The 23,555-nt window shown below is 49.3% G+C and overlaps 1 long non-coding RNA gene across 1 annotated transcript; it reads left to right on the top strand.

The window, feature by feature from the left end:
- Positions 1 to 2,703: 2,703 nt before the first annotated feature.
- Positions 2,704 to 8,799, top strand: LOC116959807. Its single transcript, XR_004406047.2, has 4 exons — positions 2,704 to 3,903; positions 5,996 to 6,034; positions 6,151 to 6,232; positions 6,490 to 8,799. It is a non-coding gene; the product is annotated as an uncharacterized LOC116959807 (long non-coding RNA).
- The last annotated feature ends 14,756 nt before the right edge of the window (positions 8,800 to 23,555 follow it).

A 23,555-nucleotide genomic window follows, 5' to 3' on the forward strand; every position in this document is an offset into this window, starting at 1 on the left:
CCTGCCATCGTGGTTTTTCTGTTGGTTGACCTCTGCTGTAATTCCTTAAGGACCTTTGTAGGTAAGGAGGTATTTTGTGTCACTTCTGTGTACTATACTATATGTATTTGGGTCTTGATGTTCCCATTGGGTTTTTTGTGCTAGCTGGGTAGCCATACCGAGGGTCTCGTGTACCTTGGCTCATCAGTGTAGTGCTAACCTGGTGCTTCAGTTCTTGTATTAGAAGCTCAACGCACAGACCTGTCTTGCCTGGGTCACGTCTGAGAAGTTTATGGATGGTCTTCTCCCACAGCAGTTATCCAGGATGTGTCAGCATATTTGCTGTTGAACGGTCTGTTTTCATGGAGACCTTTTCCAGGATGACATTCTCTGCATCCTTAGGGTCTTAAATGTTAGAGCCTGGCTTCTTGCTCACCCATTGTTGCAGTTGCAGCCATATCTTTTTGTCACGGGCTGTGGCTTTTGACTTCTGGGACAGACATAGCTTGTTCCTTGTTGTCCCTAGGTCTTCTCACCTAAAGGTATCTTCCCTCTGGGAGTAATTCTTCTTGTCGAGAGTCTTTTTTTATGTCTCTGGGTCAAGTAATTTGTCTTGTTTGTGTGCAGTTTCAGTCTGCATATGTGCCTGGGTTGGAGCTGCTCCACCTGGGACCATAGCAATGTCAGTCAGAGGAAGAATAACAGTAAGAGTCTGTAGTTAATATTGATATGCCTAGACGGTTTAGTGACAGGCTGTACAGTCTAGCTCAGAGCAAGTAGCCCTCAGCAGCAGGCAAGGATGTCAGGGGGATGACCAGAACTATCTGGGAGATGTTGCTTGAGCGGTAGTTGAATATCTCTCATCTCAAAGGTGTTAAGGTTGTATGTGTAGGGCTTAATGTTGTGGGGGTTGTTTTGGTTTTTTGTTTTTTTTTTTTTTTTGTGTTTTTTTTTTGTTTGTTGTTGGTTTTTTTAATGGCAAGCTGTACTTGGAATCTCAATGGTATTCTTAAATGGACTCAAGACCTCTAGAATTGTTAAGATATTAATCAGCATCTGGGTGACTTGTTCGATACTGATGTAGTTTTTGTTGAGGATGGGTTCAGACCCGTGGCCCTCTGAAAGCTAAGTTGAAGGAGTGCTGTTTGGGAGAGACCTATGGGGGACAGCCCAAGGTTGGGAATTGCAGGGTGGGGCTTTAAGTTAGTGTAGGGGAGAGGTCCATCCAGGAACAGTGCCCTTTGGGCAGGTCAAGGGAGCAGATTACTTTTCAGCACAACTCTAGCATGTGCCAGGCAGGGCAATTCCAGCCCATGTCTGTGACATGTAATTTGTTATGTGCCTTCTGTGTCTTAGACCTTCCTCGGGTCTCAGTGTGCTCTTTGCACTAGAGCACAGCACATGCCTCTGACACACTCCCTAGGGTCTGGAATGCCCGTCCTCATCAGCATAGTGTCAGTTGGGTGCTGCTTTTCTCGTGTTACGAGCCTGAAGCGTGGCTAGGTCTCAGAAGTTGCTGGTCAGTCTGCTTTTGCAGCATTGTTCTGGGCTATGTTAGCATCTCTGATCTCGAGCAGTCCATTGTCACAAATGCCTTTTCTGGGAGTTCTTCCTTAGATCCCTGTGTTCTTAGGTGTTTAAGCAAGGCTTCTTGAACATGCTTCATCCCAGTTGCACCCAGATATTTTTGTCACAGGCCACAGCGTTTGCCTGCTTGGCTTGCCATAGATTCTTCCTCATGGCCCCATAGGTCTTATCTGCCAGCGTCTCTGGTCCTGGAGGCATACTTAGAGCTTTTTGTCTTGTTTTCGTGCAGCGTTGGTCTGTGCATGTTTGTGGGTTGGAACTGCTGCTTTGGGCATCACATCTATGGTAGTCAGCAGGAGAATAACAATGAGAATGTAAGGCTACTGTGTTGATAAGCCTAGACTTTGTAGGCAAAGAGTGTACAGTCCATTTCAGAGTAAGTAGCCACATATGCAGCAAGTGAGGCAACTTACTTCCGTAGCACTATGCAGACACACAGGGAATGACCAGGTTTTTTTATGACAGACCGTAGTGAGACTTGAGATGGTATACCTAAATGGAAACAGGACCTCTGGAATTGTTAAGCTTTTGCTTGGCAATCAGGTAACTTGTTCAATATAGCTCTTGCAGATGAAGAAGGATGACCTGTGTGCCAAAGGGCGGTGGAGGAGGTGAGTGGAGCGCTCCAGGAAGGTGGGGAAGATGCAACTGGTGGCTCTGACTACCTTGTAGATGTGTGTTATTTTGAAGATGCAAAGCAGTGAGCAAAGCCAGATCCTGTGGTATCCGGCAGCAACTATTTGAAGCTTTTCTCTTTGCTTTTTGCAGGTGATGTCCACGCAGCCTTTGGTATTGGATGAGCATTGGAGGTGAGCTGGGGTGGTGACTTTTCAGAAGTGCAACAATAATTTTGTATCTCTTGGTATCTTAGGTATCACAAGCGATAATGGCTGCAGCACCTGACTCTGAAATGAGCAGGTGAGCAATGCTTCTGAGGTGGGCATTGTGAAAGAGGTTGGCCTTGGCCAATGTGACGCTTCCCATCGGCAATGTTTGTGGGTTTCTTGCAGATGGTGAAGAGGAACCTGATGACTCAGGAACATCCCAGTTCACTGATGTAGATTTTGTGGAGGATGAATTTGGAGCTATGTTTGGAGCCAAGTCCTGGCCTTCTGAAAGCTAAGTTGAAGGACTGGATCTGGGAAGGGGCTTAGGAGGAAGGGACAGGGTTGGGAGTTGCAGGGAGGGGTATTAAAGTTAGTGTATGTGAGAGAGCTGTTCAGGAACAGTCCCTTTTGGGCTGGTAAAGAGAGTGGGTTCCTTTTCAGGACAAGACTGTGTTGAGGCAGGGCAGTTCCAGCCTGTGTCGGCATTGTGTAGTTTGTGTATTCTGCCTTCTGTGTCTTAGACCTTCCTCAAGTCTCGATGTCCTGGTTTCTCTTTGCACTCAGGGAGCACGGCGCATGCCTTGGGCACCACCTCTACGATCTTGAATGCCTGTCCTTGGCATAGCGCTGATCGGGCGCTTCTTGTTCTGGTGTTAGAAGCTGAAAGTGTGGATAGGTCTTGGAAGTTTCTGGTTGGTTCTGTTTTGTGGCATCTTTCCAGGCTGTGTCATCAGCTGTGCTCCTTAGGTGTCCCTTTTCAGACTGGTACTTCTTCCCTGCATCTTTACATCGTTAAGTCTTGAAGTCGGTCCTCTTGCGCATCCATTGTCTCAGTTTTGATGATAACTTCTTCTAATGGGCCATTATGTTTGACACTTTTTTTTTCTGGGGTTGCCATAGAGCCTCCTTGCTTCATGGTTGTGACCATCTAGGTCTTCTTGCTCATCAGCATCTCCTGTCTGGGAGTCATTCTCAATTAGAGTTTTTTCTCATTGTTGAATTGCACCGTGCGTACTGTTGGTCTGTGCATGCGTGTGTTTGTCTTGGAGGTGCTCTCTCCAGGGGTGTGGAGTCAGGGGTAGGTTGAGTAGCAGTAGGAGTCTGGGGTTAATATGTTGTTACGCTTAGACCATTTCGGGAATGTTTGCATAGTCACCTCAGATCAACTAGCCATCAGCAGGCTGTGTGGACAGTCATTTCTACAGTGTTTTATGGAGATGATTTAAGCTTTGTGGGAGGGGCTGTTCTGCAGTAGTGAAGCAGATTGAATCTCAAAGGTGTTAAGGCTTGTGGGTGTGGGGCTGACAGTTTGGTGTGGGAGTTGGTTTTGTTTTTTCAGTGGCAGGCTGTAGTTAGACTCTAGATGGTATTCCTAGCTGGAATCAAGACCTCAGGATTTCTTAAGCTATCACTTGGTATCTGGGTGACTCACCTACTAATTTTTTTCAGGTGCAGAGGGATGAGATGCACATGAGAGTGATGGAGGACGTGAGCAGAGCTCCATTAGAAGGTGGGTCAGTGAGTGGTGTAGGAAAATGGGACTGGTGCTATGACTAGCTTATAGGTTTTCTTTTTGTGGGGGGGTGTTTTTGGTTTTTGGGTTTTTTGGTTTTTTTTTTGTTTTTTTTTTTTATGTTGGTGATGGAAAGCTGTGAGCAAAGTGGGATATTAGCACCAGAGCTGGCTCGGGCAAAGTGAGCAAGGGCTAGGGGCCTGAAGTAGCAGTCATTTTCCAGGTGTCCTATCGTTGGTGAGGTTAGAAGCATCCCTTGTTGTTTGTGTCTTACAGGTTGTGTGCAAGCCTCGATGTGGCAACCTGTAGACTGCAGAGATAGGGTGGGTGAGCAGCTAAAGTAAAGGAGCAGGAGATGGCAATTGGTGTGGGCAGGTGGCAGTTTCAGGCAGTATCTCAGCGTGTGTGCCTTGCTTTGGTTTTGGTAGGTGCTGCAGGTAGCCTTGGAGGGGCCAAGTCGCATGGTGATAGGCAGTGCAAGAAGGTGAGGAGGTGGTTGGCTGGGCTGGTATCAAATAACTAAGTATTATATGGCAACTTGGTTAAGCATTTATCTCAGTTTTTCAGGTGCTGTGGGAGCCACCTTTGGAATTGGATGAGCCTTTGAGGTGAGCTGTGGTAGTAGCGAGGAGGATCATGGGCCTTACGATGTCTTACAAGTGCAATGGTAATCTTGTCCCTTGGGATCTTGGGTACCAAAAAGTGATGATGGCCACAGTGTCCGACTCTGAAATGAGTAGGCGAGCGGAGCTCCACGGTGCTTCTGAGGGAGGTGTCGTGGATTATGTAGGCATTGACTGCTGTGATGCCAACTGCCAGCTCTGTTTTGTCTTTTGCCTTTTTGGGTTTTTTTTATTGCAGGTAAAGAAGAACCTGGCCACTGCAGGAACATCCCAGTTAGCTGTTATGTTTCTTTTTGTCAAGGATGCATTCAGTCCTCCAGCCCTCTGAAAGCTAAATTGAGGGACTGGGGCTGGGGGGAGGGGACAAGGTTGGGAATTGCAGGGAGGGGTTTGAAAGTTAGTGTAGGGGAGAGGGTTGTCCAGGAACAGTGCCCTTTGGGCAGGTAAAGGGAGCAGATTGCTCTTCAGCACAAGACTGCCATGTGCCAGGCAGGGCGGTTCCAGGTGGTGTCTGTGTTTGTGTAGTCTGCCTTCTGTGTCTTAGATCTTCCTCAGTCCTCAGCGTCCTTGTTGCTCTTTGCTCAGCGAATGCAACACGTGCCTTGGTCGTCCTCCTTAGGGTCTCGAATGCCTGTCCTCATTGTCATAGTGTCAGTTGGATGCTTCATGTTCTCAGGTTTCAAGCATAAAGCATGGATAGATCTTGGAAGTTTCCAGTCAGTTCCCTTTTGCAGCTTCATTCCAGTCTGTGGCATCAGCTCTGCTCTCTAGGTGTCCATTTTCACGAACTGGGAAGTCGTCTCTGCATCCTTACATTCTTAGGTCTTGAAGCCAGTTGTTTTGCGCATTTGTCATGTCTGTTTTGACAGTAACTTGTTGTAACAGGCCATTGTGTTTGACTCTTTCTGGGGCTGCCATAGAGCCTCTTAGCCTCACAGTTGCGACCATCTAGGTCTTATTGCACGACAGCATCTCCCATCCAGGCGTCATTCTTCTTGCTTAGAGTTTTCTCTCATCTTTGAATCACATTGTTTGTAGCGTGTTTTGTGTAGTGTTGGTCTGGGCATGTGCATTTGGCTTGGAGCTGTTCTGCCTGGGCAGTGTGGAGTCAGAGGTAGGTGGAAGAGTGATAGAAGTGTGTGGTTAATAGAGTGATAAGGCTAGACTGTTTATTCAATGTTTGTACAGTCACCTTGGGTCGAGTAGCCATCAGCTGGCTGTGTGGACCATCATTTCCATAGTGTTTTAAGGAGGTGATTGGAGTTACGTAGGAGGGGCTGTTCAGCAGTAGTGAAGCAGATCGATTCTGAGGTGTTAAGGCTTGTAATTGTGGGCCTTACAGTTTGGTATGTGCGGGATGGTTTTGTTTTGTTTTACCGCCAGGCTGTGGTTGGACTCTAGATGGTATTCCTAACCAGAATCAAGACCTCGCTATTTCTTAAGTTATCACTCTGCATTTTTTTCAGGTGCAGAGGGGTAAGATACATACCGAAGTGACGGAGGAGGTAAGTGGAGTGCTGTGAGAAGGTGTGTCAGTGAGCGGTGTCAGAAGGAAGATGGGATGGGTGCTATATGCCTAGCTTATAGGTTTTGGTTTTGTGGTTTTCTTCTTTTTTTGAAGGTGTGAAGTGGTGAGCAAAAGAGGATATTGGCACCAGAGCCGGCTCAGGCAAGCTGCCTTTGGAATTGGAGGAACACTTAAGGTGAGCTGGGGTAGCAGCGAGGAGGATCACGGGGCTGGTGACTTCTCACAAGCGCAATGATAATTTTGTCTGTTTGGAATCTTAGGTTCTATAAGCAACGACGACCGTAGCGTCTGACTTTGGAATTGGTGCAGAGCAGGGTGAAGGGAAGTGACACAGTGTTTCTGAGGAGGGAGGGGCATGTTGTGGATGATGTAGGCATTGACTGCTGTGATACCGACTGTCAGCTCTGTTTTGTCTTTTGTTTTTTATTGCAGATGATGAAGAGGAAGCTGGCAACTAAAGGGACATCCCTGTTAGCTGATGTGGTTTTTCTGTTGAGGATGGATTCAGACCTCTGGCCCTTTGAAAACCTATGATGAGGGGACCAGGGCTGGAGAGGGCCTGGGAGGAGTGGACAAGGTTGGGAACTGCAGGGAGGGCTATTAAAGTTAGCGTAGGGGAGGGTGCTGTCCAGGAACAGTTTCCTTTGGGCAGGCAAGGGAGTGGGTTACTTGTCAGCATGACACTAGTTTGTGTTGGGCAGGGCAGGTTCCAGCCTGTGTCCGTGCATGTAGCTCACATAGTCTGTCTTGTGTCTTATACCACACTGTCCTCAGGTATTGATGTATCCATAGCTCTTGGTCGTCAGCAGGCACCTCAGTAGTCCTCCTGAGAATCTTCAGTGCATTGCTTCACTGGCATAGTGCCTGTTGAGCCCTTCTTGTCTAGCAATTGTTGCCTAAAGGATGGATTTGCCTGGTGTGTTTTGCACTGTAGATGTTCTTGAGTGGTCACCTTTTGTGCTGCCGAGCTAGGCGATGCCTGCAACTCTTCTGTTGAGAGTTGGTTCTGTTTGCACACAGTAGCATTCTGAGGTTTCATCCCCGTGTCCTTAATGATCTTAAGTCTTGAAGCCCAGCTCCTCAGGTATCCATCATTCCGGTTCTGACGGTAGCTTTCTCTCATGGGCCACAGTAGTTGCCTCTCATTACGGGGCTGCTATAAAGCATCTGCACTGTCGTGGCACCGTAGAGCTCCTGCTGGTGGCATCTCCCCTAGGGTGGCAGTTCTCTCTCACGGTCTGCTCGTGTCTCACAGTCACGTTGTTTGTGGTGTCTGTCTGTGTCAGGGTTGGAGCTGCCCTGCCTGGGGGTGTAGCAATACTAAAGACAATGGTAGCATAGCTTTATGGTTGAATAGTAATATGTTGATCTGCTCGGATCCTTTTGGCAAAGACTATACGGTCCATCTCTGGGCAAATAGCTGTAGACAGCTGCCAGAGTTGTTTTCACTGTGTTTGGCAGGTGCCAGAGGTTGGACTCTGGCCTGCTGGGAGTGGTGGTCTGTGTGGTGGTTGAAAGGGTTGAATCTTAAAAGAGCCTTAGCTTATATGTGGGGTTCAGCATGTGGGGTTGGGTTGTTTTAGCTGTAGTTAGAAGGCATATGCAAAAAGAGAGACCTTTGGTCTTGTAAAGCTATCGGTTAGTGTCTAGGTGACTACCTTCACGTGACTTGGGTTTCTCAGATGCAGAGTGATGAGCTGTGTGCTGCAGGGTGACAGAAGAGGTAACCAGAGTGCTGTGCAAAGGCGGGCCGGTGTCTGATATCAGAGGATATGTGTCACTGATGTCTCTGATGGGCTTATGCTGTTTTGGGTTTATTTGCTAGGTGTGAATAGATGAGTGAAGTGGGATATCTGTACCGGAGCAGACTTTAGCAAGGAAAGTGGTGACCAGTGTGCCGAAGTAGTAGTTTTTTGAGGAGTCATACCCTCCCTGTTATGTACATACATATCCCTATCCTATAGGGATGGGGTATGTAGACCAAAGAATATGAGTCTGAGCAGCTGAGGTAAAGCAGCAGAGGAGGAGCGCTGCGAGCAGGCTGAGGATTTGGGTGGCATCTTACCATGAGCAAAGGTAGTTTAAGCATTAGTAATGAGCTATGTGAAAGACAGGGACAGGTAAAGAAGTCACAGGGAAAATGGTATTCGAGGTCTATCACAGTAGTAACGAACAGGAGCGATGCGAGTAAGAACATGGGCGCTGGTCCTTAATGTCTGTAGTGAAATATGGCGGTGGGAAAGACAAAAGGAAATGGGGTAGGTGGTGATGACTGTTCCTTACCAAAATTTATTTAGGATCGGTTTTGCTTTTGTCGTCTCAAGTAGGCGTCTGTGGGCAAGTAGTCAATAGATGTAGGTAGCTGTCGACAGGTCAGGAAGCACATGCGTCGCTGCATCGTTAGGTCCGATGGACTCTTGCCAATGGTACGAGCCTGAAAAGTAGAGAAAGCAGTGTAGGTTAAGTGGGTGAAAAAGATGTGTATTATGTGAAATGGTAATGCCAACAGGCCGGTTGTGGGCATGAGTTAGACATTGGCGGTAAGCCTAGGATGCTATGAGAGAGAAGTGCAATGAGCAGCTGAGATAAATAGATAATAAAGGTGTAATAAGTACTAGTGAATAGGGTAGTAAGGGTTAATAAGAATGAGAACATGTGTGTGACAGAGCTTTAAATAATAAAACTTAAACTGCAAAGAGTGCCCATTGTGTTTATTTCCAAAATAAAGGTTGATTTGCTTTACTTTGGTGTATTTCTTTCATTGCTGTCCTTGTTGAATAAGGAAAAAAGTTTACAGCAGTAGCTGTAGAACATAGCATCTCGCTGTGAGTAATGATCGATTGAGCTTTATGGATGTAATAACTGTAAAAATGTAAGAAATAAGGAAAAGAACAGCTTTTACTGCTAGATTGCATGCCACATTCTGCTGCTGCACTAAGTTTTTTATTTATACATATAAATACATATATTTATCTGAATTTAAATATATTTACTCCATATTTAATTTATATATACACTTATATATATATCTATAAATCCACTTCATAAATACATAAAATACAAAGTTGATATATTTATTATTTTTATTTATAATACAAATATATAAATTTATTTATTAATTTATAAATAAATATAACCCTAACTATACCGTAACCCAATCCCAGAAACAAGAGAAACCCCCCTCCCGATCACCCCTCCTCTATACAGTGAGCATGGCGTTACACGATATGGAATATTTAATTGGCCAGTTTGGGTCTGGTGCTCTGGCCATGCTCCTTCCCTGCTTCTTGTGCACAGGCAGGACAGGGGGAGTTGGAGAAGTCCTGAAATCTCAGCAGCAGCCAAAAACATCAGTGTGCTATCACCATTCTTCTCATACCAAAGCCCATGCTGTATCCAAAACACAGCACTATTCTAGTTCCCAAAAAGAAACATTAACTCTATTCCAGCTGAAAACAGGACATCCCCCAGGCCAAAGGACCACCATGGGGATCTGTGCCCAGCCACCCCCCACCCGTCCCCCCAGACCCTGCCCCTATTTAATACAGTGATGGGGAGCAGTACAAAGAACCAGAAAGAGAAAAATAAGGAAGAAGATGGGGTAGCAGAGAGAGAAAAAGAAAGGTCAGAATAAAGTGTCAGAGTGAGAGAAATTGAGAACAATAGGGACAAAGAGCAGCGCAGAGAGACTTAGCAAGAAAACATGGGGTTGGTGAGCAGGACAGAGATGGTGGGGGGAAACGAGGGACAAGAATGGTGACAAGGCACAGGACACACAGACTTGAGAAATAAAAAGGACGGGGAACAGGACAAGGGGATGGAGAAATAAATGCTCAGATCTGTACAATGAAACCAAGAAGAAAAAATTAAAAAACAGCAATGGGCTAGAGGACAGAGACAGAAGAAGAGAGAAGAGGGCCAGGGAACAGGACAGAGGAAGAGAGAAAGGGGAAAAAGGGAGAGTCAGCTAGATAGAGAGGTACAGCAAGAAATAATATATGATATGGACAGGCAGCAGGACAGAAATAAATACAGAGAACATGGGACAAGAAGCAGGACAGAGAGATAATGAGAGGAAACAAGGGGCAGGGAGCAAGACAGAGATGGAGAAAGAAACCTTGGGGCAGAAAGATAGAAAGAGAAAGCAGACAGAAAGAAGGAGGGGAGATGTGGGGTGGGAAGGAAGGACAACGAGCAGGACACATTGTTAGAGAAACACAGGGACAGGAAGCAAGACAAGGTGATAAAGTGCCAGGGAGGCAGGACAAGGTGACAAACATACAAAAATGAAAGCCAGGGAACAGGACAGATGGAGGGGGAAAAGCCTGGGTTGAGCTGCAGGACAGAGAGATGGAGAAGGAAAAAAAAAGCACTGGGCTGCAGGACAGAGATGGAGTGAGAAAAAACAGTGGCAGGGAGCAGGACAGAGTGACAGAGCAAAAAAAAAAAAAACAGAGGGAACAGAACAGACAAATGGGAGAGAGACAATGAGAAGGACAGAGAAACAGAGGGAGAGAGAGCAATACAGAGATGGAGCAAATTAAAAATGGGCAGGAGGCAGAACAAAGGGAAAGAGATACAAGGACAGGGAGCAGGACAAAGGGATGAAATGGAAAAAATAGTGATGGGCTGCAGGACAGAGATGGAGGAATTAAAAAAATAGACACAGGGAGCATTACAGAATGAGAGAGAAAAAAGGGACAGAGAGCAGGACAGCATTGGAGGGAAAAAAAACAACTGTGCTGGGCAGTGGGAGAGATATAGAGAAAGAAAAAGATACTGAGGAAGAGAGAAAGGAAAGATAGCTGGGCAGGGGGATACAGTTATAAAGGGTGGGAGAGGGAATGGGACAGAGAGAGAAAGACATAAAAGACAGCAAGAGGAAGCAGGACAGAAGGACAGCAAGAGGGGGAAAAAAGCAACAGGGATCTGGACAGATATGGGGAAATAAGCAGCAGGGACAGAAGAGAAGAGGCAGAAAGAACAACAGGGAGCAGAACAGACAAAGAAAAATCAGGGTGGCAGCATGATGGAGAAAAAAACCTGGGGTGGTCAACAGGACAGTGAGGAATATGCATATGGGCAGGAAGCAGGACAAAGGGATATAGTGAGAAACAACAGGACAAAACAGAGTGACAGAGAGGAATAATGAGAGAGAGAGAAAGATCAAGACCGAGAGACGCACTGGGGGTTGGAGAAAGATCCTGAAGATCCTGCAGAAAAGTATTAGGAGCCCTGCAGAGAGACAGCAACAGGAAAAAAAAAGGGGCATGGAGCAGCATGAAGGGTCAGAGAGTAAGAGATGAACAGGAAGGAGGACAGCAACAGTGAGATACAGAATGGGAAAATTAAAAAATAAAATAAAAAAAAAAAAAAAAACAAAAAACAGTGAGGAAGACAGAGAGAGAGGAAGACAGAGAGAAGGAGGATGAGAGATAAGAAGGAAGGGACACGGAGTGGCACTTACAGGCACAGAGAGGAAAAGAACACCAGTGAACAGACCAAAGAAATTGTGGAGAAAAAGACAGGTGCAGATCAGGACAAAGAGATAGAAAAGGCAAGACCAGCAATGGGCTGCATGACAGAGGGTGAAAAAAAAAAGAAAGGGAGCGGGACAAATGTACAGAGAGAAAAATTAAAGGTAGGAGTGTAAGAAAGGAGCGAAAGGGGGAGTGGATGAGGGAGCAGGACAGAGAGATAAGAGGTAAAGGGAAGCAAAAAAAAAAAAAAAAAACATCACAGCAGTGTGGGGAAGAGAGTGGGCCAGGGGAGGGCCGGGGATGCACAAGGGGGACGACAGGGACTGACCACAGCTCTCAGCACTGGCAAGAGAATTTCCCAGTTCAGACCCTCCCTTCTCCTCTCCTCCCTTCCTGTCCTGCAGGTCCCACCACCTGGCTGTCCCCCACCTAACAGAACGTGGGTGTCTCGGAGCTCTTACGAGACGAGGCTTCCTACACCCAGCCCTGGCTTGCCGGCGCTACGCAGCCGCACCGCGCTCTGGGCCACCCGCGCAGCCCCCGCCGTGCACACTGGTGGCCCGGCCTGCTGTGGACTTCCACGAGGGATCCTTCCTCGCCCAGGGCAGCCGTCCCTGCAGCGGGAGGAAGCTGCTGGCCCAGCAGCCTTCGAGTTCTTCTTGACCTTTCTGGGAGCTCCAGCTGTGACAGCTCGTGGTCACAGCCCGGAGATGTCCCGGGGGCCTGTCCCTTTTCACCCCGACACCACGGGGAGGACGAGCCTTGGAGGAGACACCCCACGCCGGCCTGAGGCGGGGAGAGGCAACGGCATCCACGGGGGAGGCACGGACAAGCGCGGCCTCAGTAAGAGGGAAGGCACAGCGGCCGTTACTGCCGGTGATCGCCCGTGGCCGCTGCCCCTCCTTGCGCAGGGGCTTCTGCAGGAACACCGAGGGCCAGCCTGCCGCCCTCCCCGCAGGGCTCCGGGCCGGCCTGGGGCTCCGGGCTTCAGGCGAGGTCCTGGAGCCGGGCGCGGGGCAAGCGGGACCAGGCCCGGCTCAAGGCGAGCTTTGGCGAGTGTGGGGAGGCACCCGGCGCCGGCTCCTGAGGGGACGCCGCCTCCTCCTCTTCCCTTCCACCAGCTCCCGGGGAACTCCCCGGGGCCTCCAGCGCACCGGGAGCCTGCCGCAACGGGTGCTCTTGAAGCTCCTCGCCCCGCCGCCCCCGGCGGGCGGGAGAAGCACCCGTCCAAGGGGCTCGCTCGCCTCATCGAGGGCCCAGCGACCCGCCGCGCTGCTCCGGGGCACCGCGGCGGCGGTTCCTTTACCGGGAGGCAGCGACGGGCGCGACGCCGGCGGCGGCGGGCGACAGCGTGCGGCCAGGAGCGCCACCGCGCATGCGCCCCCCCCGCAGTACCGGCTGATGGCCGCCGGGCGGCAGCACCGCCCCAACGAGCCCGGGGAAGGGCGGGAAATGAGGCGGCCGCTCCGCCCAGTTTCCGCTCCCCAGAGATGGCTGCTGCTTACTGGGGCTCCAGGGTTCTTGTTTCCCTGCCCCGGGAGTGACAGCAGCGACAATGCAGCAACACAGACGCCACGCTGAAGGCAGGAGGGAAGAGACTGAAAGCAGCTTTGTGCGGGAAGGGCAGCTGTGTTTAGCGCGGCCGAGCAGACCAGGGGCGAGTGTCTTATCTCCACAGGAGCGATGTGCTGGTGATCCTTGGGCTTCGGAGTGTTGTTTGCACCTCTTCTCACCTCTGTGAGGTGGCCTGCTCTCCTAATCCTGCATCCACACAGGGCTCCCTGTGCAGGCCTTGGCACTTCAATAAGAGACACCGCACAAAGTTACTTACCCTGCCCTCCAGCATGTGGAGTGTCCTGGTTTGGGCTGAAATAGAGTTAACATTCCTTTTTGGGAACTAGAATAGTGCCGTGTTTTGGATTTAGCTTTGGGTTTGGTATGAGAAGAATGCTGATTGCACACTGATGTTTTCGGCTGCTGCTGAGATTTCAGGACTTCTCCAACTCCCCCTGTCCTGCCCGTGCACAAGAAGGAGGGAAGGAGCACGGCCAGAGCACCAGACCCAAACTGGACAATGAAATATTCCATATCATGTAACATCATGCTCACTATGTAGAGGAGGGGTGATCAGGAGCAGGGTTTCTCTTGTTTCTGGGATTGCAATTGCAGAATCTCGGTATTTTGGGATCGCTAGCCAGGAACAGGCTGGGTATTGGTCAGCGTGTGGTGAGCAATTACATTGTGCATTGCCTGTTTATATTTTCTGTTATTGTTCTCGTTTTATAACCATTATTAAACTGTTTCTATCTCAACCTGCAAGTCTCCCTTTTACCCCTCCAATTCCCTCCCCCATTCCCAGCTGTGTGGAGGGGAAAGGGTGGGTAAGTGGCTGCCGGGTGGTTGGCTGCCGACCAGGCTCAAACCACAACACAAGTAATTAGACGTGAAGCAGGCAAAGCAGAGGCACGTTGGTATATTAGCTGTCGCCAGCAGATGACCGCAGAGCCCTGCAGGTACCATCTTTGCTGCGTACAGCAGTGGAGCTCCGTACCCGTTGCCTCTCCTGCCAGCACGGGACCCAGCTGCACTTTTTTGCCTGCAACACGCAGTACGTGCTGGGCTGGAGAGGCTGTTCTGCCACTGTGTCAGGGGAGCAGCTCAGCTCCTTTGGCTGCCTAATTCGTCTCCTTAAAACAAACACTTTTAACACTCAGTTTCTTTAATTGAGACCCCTCTAAATATCTCCTGGCCTGCAAAACATTTTCAGCTAGCAACACAGCTGAAATACAGTACTGGTAGAAATCCAGCTGTCATCTTGCATTGATGGCAAAAGAGTTTTGTAACTTGAACACCCTAACTGCTTTGGCATCAAGACTGCAAGGCAAGAACTAGGCCTCTGCTTGAACAAGCAAATCACCTCCCCAGTAGCTGTGCATGGTGGCTGCCGGTGACTGACACCTTTTCTGCTCAAACCAGAGCCCAGTTCCCTTGTGAAGAGCCACTGGCAGTGCAGAACGTATCCCTGCTCTCCCTGCACCAGGTCCCCAGAGAACAGCGGCTTCATCTGATAGGAGTGTGCAGCAGCCTGTTGTCTTCCCAGCCCCTGACCCTCAAGAAAGCTGCCACCTGTAGCAGTGGCAGAACCGCTGCTGCCCCAAGGAGAAAGGAATGACTCAGGGTACAGCTCTCCAGGCTGCCTGTGTCCCAGGCAGAGTCGTTGACCCTGGCAGCAGGTACATAGGGCAAAGCAAACAGTCTGAGGAGGAGTCACAGGGTATAGTAGTTCCTTCAACAGCTGTACTTTCCAGCCTAGCTAGACAGAGAGGGGCTAGCTGGGTCCCTCAAGAGGCAGAATTGCTGTAGGTTGTGCTGTGGCTGTGCCACTCTTTGTCTTTGGCAGAGTTCCTTCCCAGAGGATGGGAGACAGGTACGTTTGCACAGCGCGAGTACTGCTGCTTACGGAGCACAAGGCACTATAAAGCACCGATGAAGAACAAGGACAGCCCAACAAGATGGTAGGAATAACATGGAGAGCCTAAAGCATGAACCAGGCAGGGCTTGCAACTAACCTTGGGTTGTGGTTTAATCCCAGCTGGCAACTAAGCTCCACACAACCACTCATGCACCCCCACCCCCCACAGTGGAATGGCGGAGAGAGTCAGAAGGGCAAAAGTGAGAAAAGTCATGGGTTGAGATAAGAACACTTTAATAACCACAACAACAAATTGTAAGGAAGAAAAGAAAACAAAAATAACAAAGTGTCCGGGTTTCAGCTGTGATAGAGCTAATTTTTATCCTTCTTCCTTCCTCAGTAGCTAGAATAGTGCTGTGTTTTGGATTCGGTATGGGATTTGATACGAGAAAAATGTTGATGATGCACTGATGTTTTTAGTTGTCACTAAGAAACCCAGGACTTTTCAACTTCCCATGTCCTGCCCATGTGCAAGTACACAAGAAGCTGGGAGGGAGCACAGCCAAAACAATGGAACCAAATTGGCCAACGGACTATTCCATATCATACATCATGCTCAGTATATAAAGGTTGATCGGGAAGCTCACTGGGGTTTTACAGGATTGTGGTTTCAGGATGCTCTGTTCTCAGGGATCTCTAGCCATGAATGGACTGTGCATCAGTCAGTGGATGGTAAGCAATCACATTGTGCATTACTCATTTGTATTTTCTATTATTATTACTATTATTATCATTATTATTTTAATTTTATTTAAATTATTAAATTGCTTTTATTTCAACCTATGAATCTCCTCACCCTTACCCTTCCAACTCTCCCCCCTGTTCCTTGGGGGTGGGGGATGCTGAGCAAGCGGCTGCGTGGTGTTTGGCTGCCAGCCCAGTTTAAACCACAACACAAGGAGAGAAAAATAAAATCCATACAAATGAAAACGGTTGCTCACCACCAACTGACCAATGCCCAGACAATCCCTGAGCATCACCCACTCTGCCAACACCCCACCCCCCGTTTTTTTACTGAGCATGATGTCATATGGTCTGGAATATCGCTTTGGTCAACTGGGGTCAGCCCTCCTGTGTCCTCTCCCAACTTTCTGTGTACTCTGGTGTGGAATAATGGGGGTGGAGAGGGGAATGGGGGCACAAGATAGGAGGGTGGGGATGGGACGTGTGGAGAGGGGATTGGGGGCACAAGATAGGAGGGTAGGGATGGGGGGGGGTGTCACTGTGTCACATTGGAAAAAGCTTGTGTGGGGAAAAATTCGCGTGGGGTATGTTACAGTGGAAAGCATTTGGGGGACGGAGAGACACATGGAGAGGAACGGGAGAGGGAGATGGACGTGGATGTCGGGACAGATGGATGGGGGTGGGGAGAGAGACACGGTGCACATCTTGTCAGATGGACCTTCTGGACCTGCATCACCTCTAAAGATGCAGGAAGAAAGGGACAATCATCCCACCCACCGAGGCTGTGCAGGGCCAAGACCCTGAGATGGGTGCAGGGAGTGTCCTAGAGCCAGGCTGGGGGCTGTGACCGGGCAGGTCTTTTGCTGGTGGTGGGCAGGCTCTGGGTTTCCTGCACTGGCATGGACCCAGCTCAGACTTCATACAGACCCCCTCACACTCTCTGTCCTGCAGCTCCCACCAGAGGAAACCCTGGGAAGATGGAAGGCCCAAAGGCACAGGAATTTCTTACCTTCAATGGAAACGTATAAAACCCAAGACTGCCTTTTAGTTAGCAATGAAAAGGAGCGGTGAGAGACTGTGGTGGGTCTCGGGTCAGGAGATGGAATGCTGCTCCACCAAGGCGTATCACGCAGTGATGCCAGCTCCATCTCTGTAACACCGAAGATGTAGCCCCCCCATCCCATCCCCATCAATGCATAGGCAGCAGCTCCCCCATGAACACTGTGTATGACAGCACCAGAGGATCAGCCAGTCTGAAAGAGACCGTGAGAACATCAGCTAAAAGGAGACCTGGAAAGAGGGATGCGTTTTGCAGAGGAGGTAAGGCAAAAAGCCCCCACAGCCAAGCTTGCAACATCCCAAACCCAACACCATTGCCTTCGTTAACCCCACAGGAATTGCATTTGTCCCAGGGCAGGACAAGTAGTTCCATAGTGAAGCCTAGGGGTCCTGGGGCAGGGGGATAGCAGGGCTCATCCCAGGGTCATGTCATTCACCACAGGAGACAGTCAGGGTGATGTGGTTGCCATGTGTGGAGCCAGGGCTCCAGCCCTCATTCTGCCCATTTGTTTTTGCCTGGCATTTCTGATTCTGCAGGTGTCCATGTCTGGGGGTGCCAAGAGCTTGCCATTGCACCAAGTCATGGGGTGCTGCCACAGCGAGTGGGAGCCCCAGCACCTAAGGGTCATGCTCTCTCCTGGAAGTATCATGCTCCAGGGTGGGTCCAGGGTCATCAGGGCTGTCTCTGCAGCTGTGAAGGTCAAGGAAGAACGGAGGAGCAGGATGAAGCAGAGATCAGTGCAACAGCATCCATGGTGGGGAGCCCCCAACTCTGAGCACATAAGCTGGGATGGGGGAAGAGGGCAGAACCCCAATGCTCACTGGCGTTTCTAGGGCACTGGTGGGATTTTGGGGTACTGTGTAATCTTTCAGAGGAGCAGGAGGGCTGGTGTCTGGTTCCCAGTGCTGCCTGGCATCTTTTTCAGCCAGATGGAACGTAAAGGGACAACTGAGTCACACTGTGCCCTGCTGCCACTTGAGGGGACACCAGGGCCTGTCGCCTTGTTCAGCAAGACCTGCCCAGGGCCCTGGGAGCTGTCATCATAAATCTGAAAGCAAAGAGATTCACCAGCAAGGACAAGGACTTGAGCTGAGAGGAAAGAAAGAAGGGATAAGCACCCCTGGGATGTGCCTACCAGGTCTCCTGCAGTGTCCCTGGCGTAGAGAGGAGTGATGCTGGCCTTGGATATGAATCATCCTGGGGGAGGTGATTCCTGGGGTTTGTCAAGGCCTTCCAGGTCCCCAAGACACCCACCAACAATTCCCCACAGCCCCATAGCATGGTATCCCCGTCCTCACCACACTTACAGCCACCAGCCTTGCTGGACCCCCGTTTCCTTCCTCCCCAACAAATAAGACCACCCCAAGGAGGAAGCCCTGAGCTTACACTGTGACAGGGACGACCACTACTCCATCCAAATCTCAGCTTGGCAGGATGAACAAAAATCTCCCCTTTCCTGAGCTCCAGACATGCCCAAAGAGGTACAAGGAGCAAGTGCCCAGCAGAGTTTGTGCGAGATATGGAGCCTCTGTCCTCCAGCCCCCAAAGCTCATGGGTCACTGGGGCTCTCTGGGGACATGTTACCTCCTGGCATCCACACAGGCTGTCCTGGGAGGACAGCAAGCACCAGACCCCACCGTGCTCTGCACCAGCCCCCTTTGCGCCACTCACCCAGGAGGAGCAGAGCTCTGTTCCCTGCCCTCCCAGGCTAGAGGTCCAGCACTTGGAGAATTTCCTGCAGAGAGCGACAGTGACGTCCATCGAACTGAGAGAAAAGAAGGAAGGAAATGGCTTTCATTATTGTTGTGGTAATGATGATGATGCAAAGAAAGAAGCCCAGCTAATCAGAAGCCTTCTGTGTTGCCATAATGACTGTGCCTGAATGCACTTTTTTTTCCCTCACTTCATAGAGGATTCAGGGCTTGCTCTGTCTCTGAAAACCACAGTCCCATAAAGCGTCTGCTTCATGCAGCCCCTCTGAAATCTCTCCTTTACTCCCTTGAGAGACTCTGCTTCTCCAGGGTGGATGTCAGAATTTGCTGGGGTTTTTCCACCCAGAGAAAAGCTGTTTTGACAGATCCTCCTTTCATAAGACTTTTTGCTACACGTTGTTTCCCTCCTCCAGCATTGTGGAGTCCATCCACACGTCAGCACCTGCCTAACCCTCAAGCAGCAGGAGTCTCAGGCTCTTCTGGGGTCATATTTGTGATTTCTTTGGAAATTTCTCCCCCCCAGAAAAACTTTCCCTATACTGCAGATCAGGCACCAATGGGAAAGAAACAGGTTTGTTTCTGCTGCTTGCCTCTGACATGACCAGGCTGGATCGGTTGCGACAGGCACAGGACTAGTTACAGGATGCTGTGCACCATGCAACTTCTTGCAGAAACCACGTTTCAGCAGGACTGCCCTGAAACACGTAAGAGTGAAGCACAGACCAACTCTGCCCCGTGGTCTTTGCCTACATCTGATTTATCATTTGAGCATGTCCCATTAGCTTTGGGACAGATGGACTTAAAACACAAAAGCACCAACGTAACCCTGAACTTGAAGTTCATCTTCACTAAAGAAGCCAAGGCCTTGATTTTATCAGTTTCCCAAGAAACAACATGTGCTGCAGGGAGTTTCTCCACGCCTCCAAGAGCCTTGCAGGAGGACACACAGTGCCGTCACAGAAGGACAAAAAAAAAAAAAAGAAGAAAAACTTATTCTAACTTCTGACACAGGCTGACTTCATAGGAGGAATTTGTAAGTTTGGAAGGAAGGAAGAGCCTGTATGTGTTCAGGTACTGTAGTGAGAGCAAGTTTTATTACTGTTTTCTCCACCCTTTTCTGAATTTCTCATTCTTGGGACATTGCCTTTCCTTTCCTTTTGGATTCTTACTCTGCTTTCAGTCCGAAGTTCAATTCTTACCTTCTGTTGCAAGAGCTCTGAATGTGGCAATCACGACCACCCAACAGATGAAGCCCTGAGAACAAGAGGCCTGCCATGGAAGTGGCTCAAGACACCCAGGCCCAATTACCTACAAAGCCCCTTATGCAATTACAGATGTGGTTGGCTGATGAGAAGAACCACGATGGCATGATGTGGCAACTCAAAGATCTAAAAAGGACACCTTATGGCTACATAAACTGGTGCTAAAAACACAATAGATAAACAAGGACAAGAGAACATAACTGCCATGACTGATACTAAAGCAAGCCTCACTGGACAGTTAAGAATAAAAGCAAAACTGGGATAACAGAGAAGGCTTGCATGCCCAGGGACTGTGATAAAGAAAACACCCCTGGACAGAGACCATAATGAGCAGAGATAATGTACATGCTCTTCTCCAATAAATTCCATGGAAGACTTTGCCAGAAGGCTGTGATGGACATAAGCACCTTGTCAATACCTCAAAGTAGCATTGACCATGACATCTGGATGAACAGTGAAGGGATGGACATGAAAATTAAATCAGAGAATGTGGTGACTAAAAGGCACAAGGGAGCCTCAGATTTCTGGACAGTATATTTTAATGTACATCTCACATACCAAATGAGCAATGGGTACTGCTCCTTCCTGCTTTGTATGGCAGATCCTCCTACCTTGGTGTCTGTAAGTCATAGTTCTGACAAAATTTTCTGTGCTCACACCTAAGCCATGGCATGTCCCTATTAAAATAACCTTAAACCACCCTATCCCCTCCATTACCACTTAAGTCCAAACAGCCTGTGACCCACTCAGCTCTATCATCACCAGAGCTCGTACCTCAGGGCCTCCTGCAGGGATGAGACCCATCTGACAGCCGGCCCCATGTGTGGTGACATGGAGGCCCAGATGGTTGACACTTCATTTCTCGTAACTTCATCACACCTCGTATTGGCTGCAGAGTGACTCAAATGGAACAGACCTCATCAACAGCTGAATCTGACTGCAAAACCAACCTGAAGACAACAGATGAATCCATTTCCCTTTCCCAACCATACCGTGGCCCCAAAACTTTAGAAACCCCTTCTTTTCTTCTGAACTGTCAGGGAAGAAAGCCCACACCTTCCTGACAGCTCCTTGCCCTGTATTTGCACCCCTGAACCTGCTCCCCAGCAGCTGCTCTTCCAAGCCGTGCCCTGCCTCCCGCAGGTACCTCCTATCCTTGGGCGTCCCACAGGCTCTGGGCTCTGCTACAGGTCCACATACTAACTGAATGTCAGACAGCCTGGAAAGGGCCTGCTGAAGGCTGCAAAGGCTCTAGGAACAACTTGGTACCTTACAGGTGATCAGGAGAGGCAATAAGCTGTCCCATGCCCTGAAAAACACTATGCCCATATGCCTGCTTCTTTCATGAGAAATGGTGAAACTCTAGATACAGAGGCATATAAGACGTTCACCCTAGTGCCTGCTAGATGATCTTACCTATAGGTAGTCCTATAGAACAAGATGATGTCAATAACTTTAACAATATCCAACAGAACCAGTGAAAAAACCAAGGCTCCTTCTACAGTAAGCTCAGAAATACCAAAAAAATGCAATGCACCTAAAATAAAAAACCTGAAGAACGCAGAATATTAAACCACTGAACACCCAAACACCCCATTATACAATCACTGGTCCAAGAACAAGCTGTGCACAACAAAGGTACTTTCTACTACAGACGCTGCTCAACCTTGACTCACCACTTCAGACAGACACCTCTCTGCACTTCTGAATACAGCTGCCCAAACAGGCTGCCCTCAGGAGCTGAGCACCCACCCCACAGCAACCCCACAGCAACCCCAGGAATGGGGTGGGCAGGGGAGCAGCAGCAGACATTCTGCTGAATGGAGACATGGGCTGTGACTGGAAATTGCAATACCTGCTCTTTTGCTACAACTTTGTCTATCACACCAGCCATGTGACCAAGTCAACAGTTAATTTTACTGGGACAAACACAAACTTGTATTTAAATAGATAAAAATAGCTTAAGATCATACTAACCCACATGGGAAAGTAGTTCATTAAATGCAGTAGCAATATTATTAGCAGAAATTACATGCTTTAGTTTCCTATTGAAGAAACCAAACACTATGCAGTTATAATTAATTTCTAGCAACACCAAATCTATTTCCTAGCTTCTACCAGAGCTATGTTCTGGATAGGACTGAATGACAAAGCAGAACTATACCCCACACAAATACCTTCTCGAACATACCTCTGGTTGCAAAGTGATTTAGTCTAAATCACCCATGACTGAGTCACCGAGACTCCTCAGTGGTCTCTCTAACTCCCTTAACAGAAACAGTCAAGGCCCAAAGGATAGAAAACACCCCAAAAAGCATAGAAATACAAGAAATGCATCTCTTAAGAGGACTATGAAGGGAAGAGAAGGCTCTTACCTTCTCTGAAAAACCCAAAAGGAGATCTGAGCTGAGAAGAGATATCTTTGGGGTACCAGGGACTGAACAGAAAGGTCCCAGAAGCCATAGAAAATAAAAGACAGCTCTGGAGTACAAAAATGTCTTCAGAAAATGTTCTGATAGAACAAGAGACATCATCACAGGGATTATAAAGGTTCTGAGTAGGCCAGAGAGACCAAAGAAGTTCTGGGAACACACTGAGGAACTCAAAAGGGAATTTAACAAAGTACAGATACCCTCAGTGGGCTGGAGACCAAAGGGAGGCACACTGAATGGATGAGAGGACAAAAAGACCAACCTGGTTAACAGATATGGACTCAGGAAGGGGTTCTGAGGGAAAAAAGGGGTGAAAGTGCCCTTCTGAGCTAGAACAGGGCTCTGGGGATGTTTTATGAGAGTTCAGCAAAGGGAGCAGAGGGGTCTCGAGGGGAGCTGAGAGGCCAAAGAAGCCTCAGAGACAATGAGGAACTCTGAAGGGGATTTCAACAAAGCACAGATGTCATCAGGGTGGTAGGGTACTAAATGGCAAAGAGGGGACCAAACAGGAATCCTAGCTAGCGTAGAGGACAAAACATGTTCTGGGCCTCAGAGGCAGCGTTAGGAATGGTTCTGAGGGAGCAAGAGGGGTACAAAGTGCACTACAGAGAGGAGAGAGCTGTGGTACCCAAGGAAAGTCTCAGGAGGCATCATGAAAGATGTTCCCGATGGCTTTTGTGGAGTTTGCTGAAGCCCTTGAGAGGCACTGCTGCCTTCCAGAATCTCTGGCAGCTCCTGATGGGCTTTACCAAGGAGTCCTTCTGCCTTCCAGAGTGTCTGACAGCTTTTGCTGGGCTTTCCCAAGGCCCTCAAAGGGCATTACTGTCTTCCAGAGTACCTCAGGGCTTTGCTGACCCCCAGGCTGGGTGTGGGCTGCTGGGGGAGGGATTGTGTGGCTGGGTGCAGGGTGAGAGGCTTGGGGCTGGGCTTGGTGTAGGGGTCTGGAGGCTGGATTTGGGGCTGGGTGTGAGTTGGTGCTTAGTGGAGTACAATGCTGGGTGTAGGTGGGTGCAAGGAGGGGGTGGAGGTGGTACAGAGTGGGTGTGGAGCGGTTGTGGGGATTGAAGGTGGGCACAGGGGCTTGGCTGTTGCTGTGCCCTGCAGTGCTCAGCCAAGGGCAGGCCAGGGGTGCAGCATGGGGGGATGCCAAGGGGACAGTGGTGGGGACACTAGAGCAGATGAATGCAGCCCCCTGGAGCAGCCCCCGGCCCTGCAGCCCTATGCCACCCCCCCCCACACACACCTCTCCCCCTGGTTCATCGCCACTCGGAGCCCCTGAGTCCTCAATGCCTGGCCACAGAGTGCCCTCTGTCCCCTGTCCCACAGGTGCCTGGCTGTGGGGTGCCCTATGTCCCCCTTCACCATGAGTCCCTGGCCATGGAGTCCCCTCCGTGTC

This window comes from Tyto alba, unplaced genomic scaffold (genome assembly GCF_018691265.1).
Source record: "Tyto alba isolate M040663 unplaced genomic scaffold, T.alba_DEE_v4.0 Super-Scaffold_8, whole genome shotgun sequence".
Classification (NCBI taxonomy): Eukaryota; Metazoa; Chordata; class Aves; order Strigiformes; family Tytonidae; genus Tyto; species Tyto alba.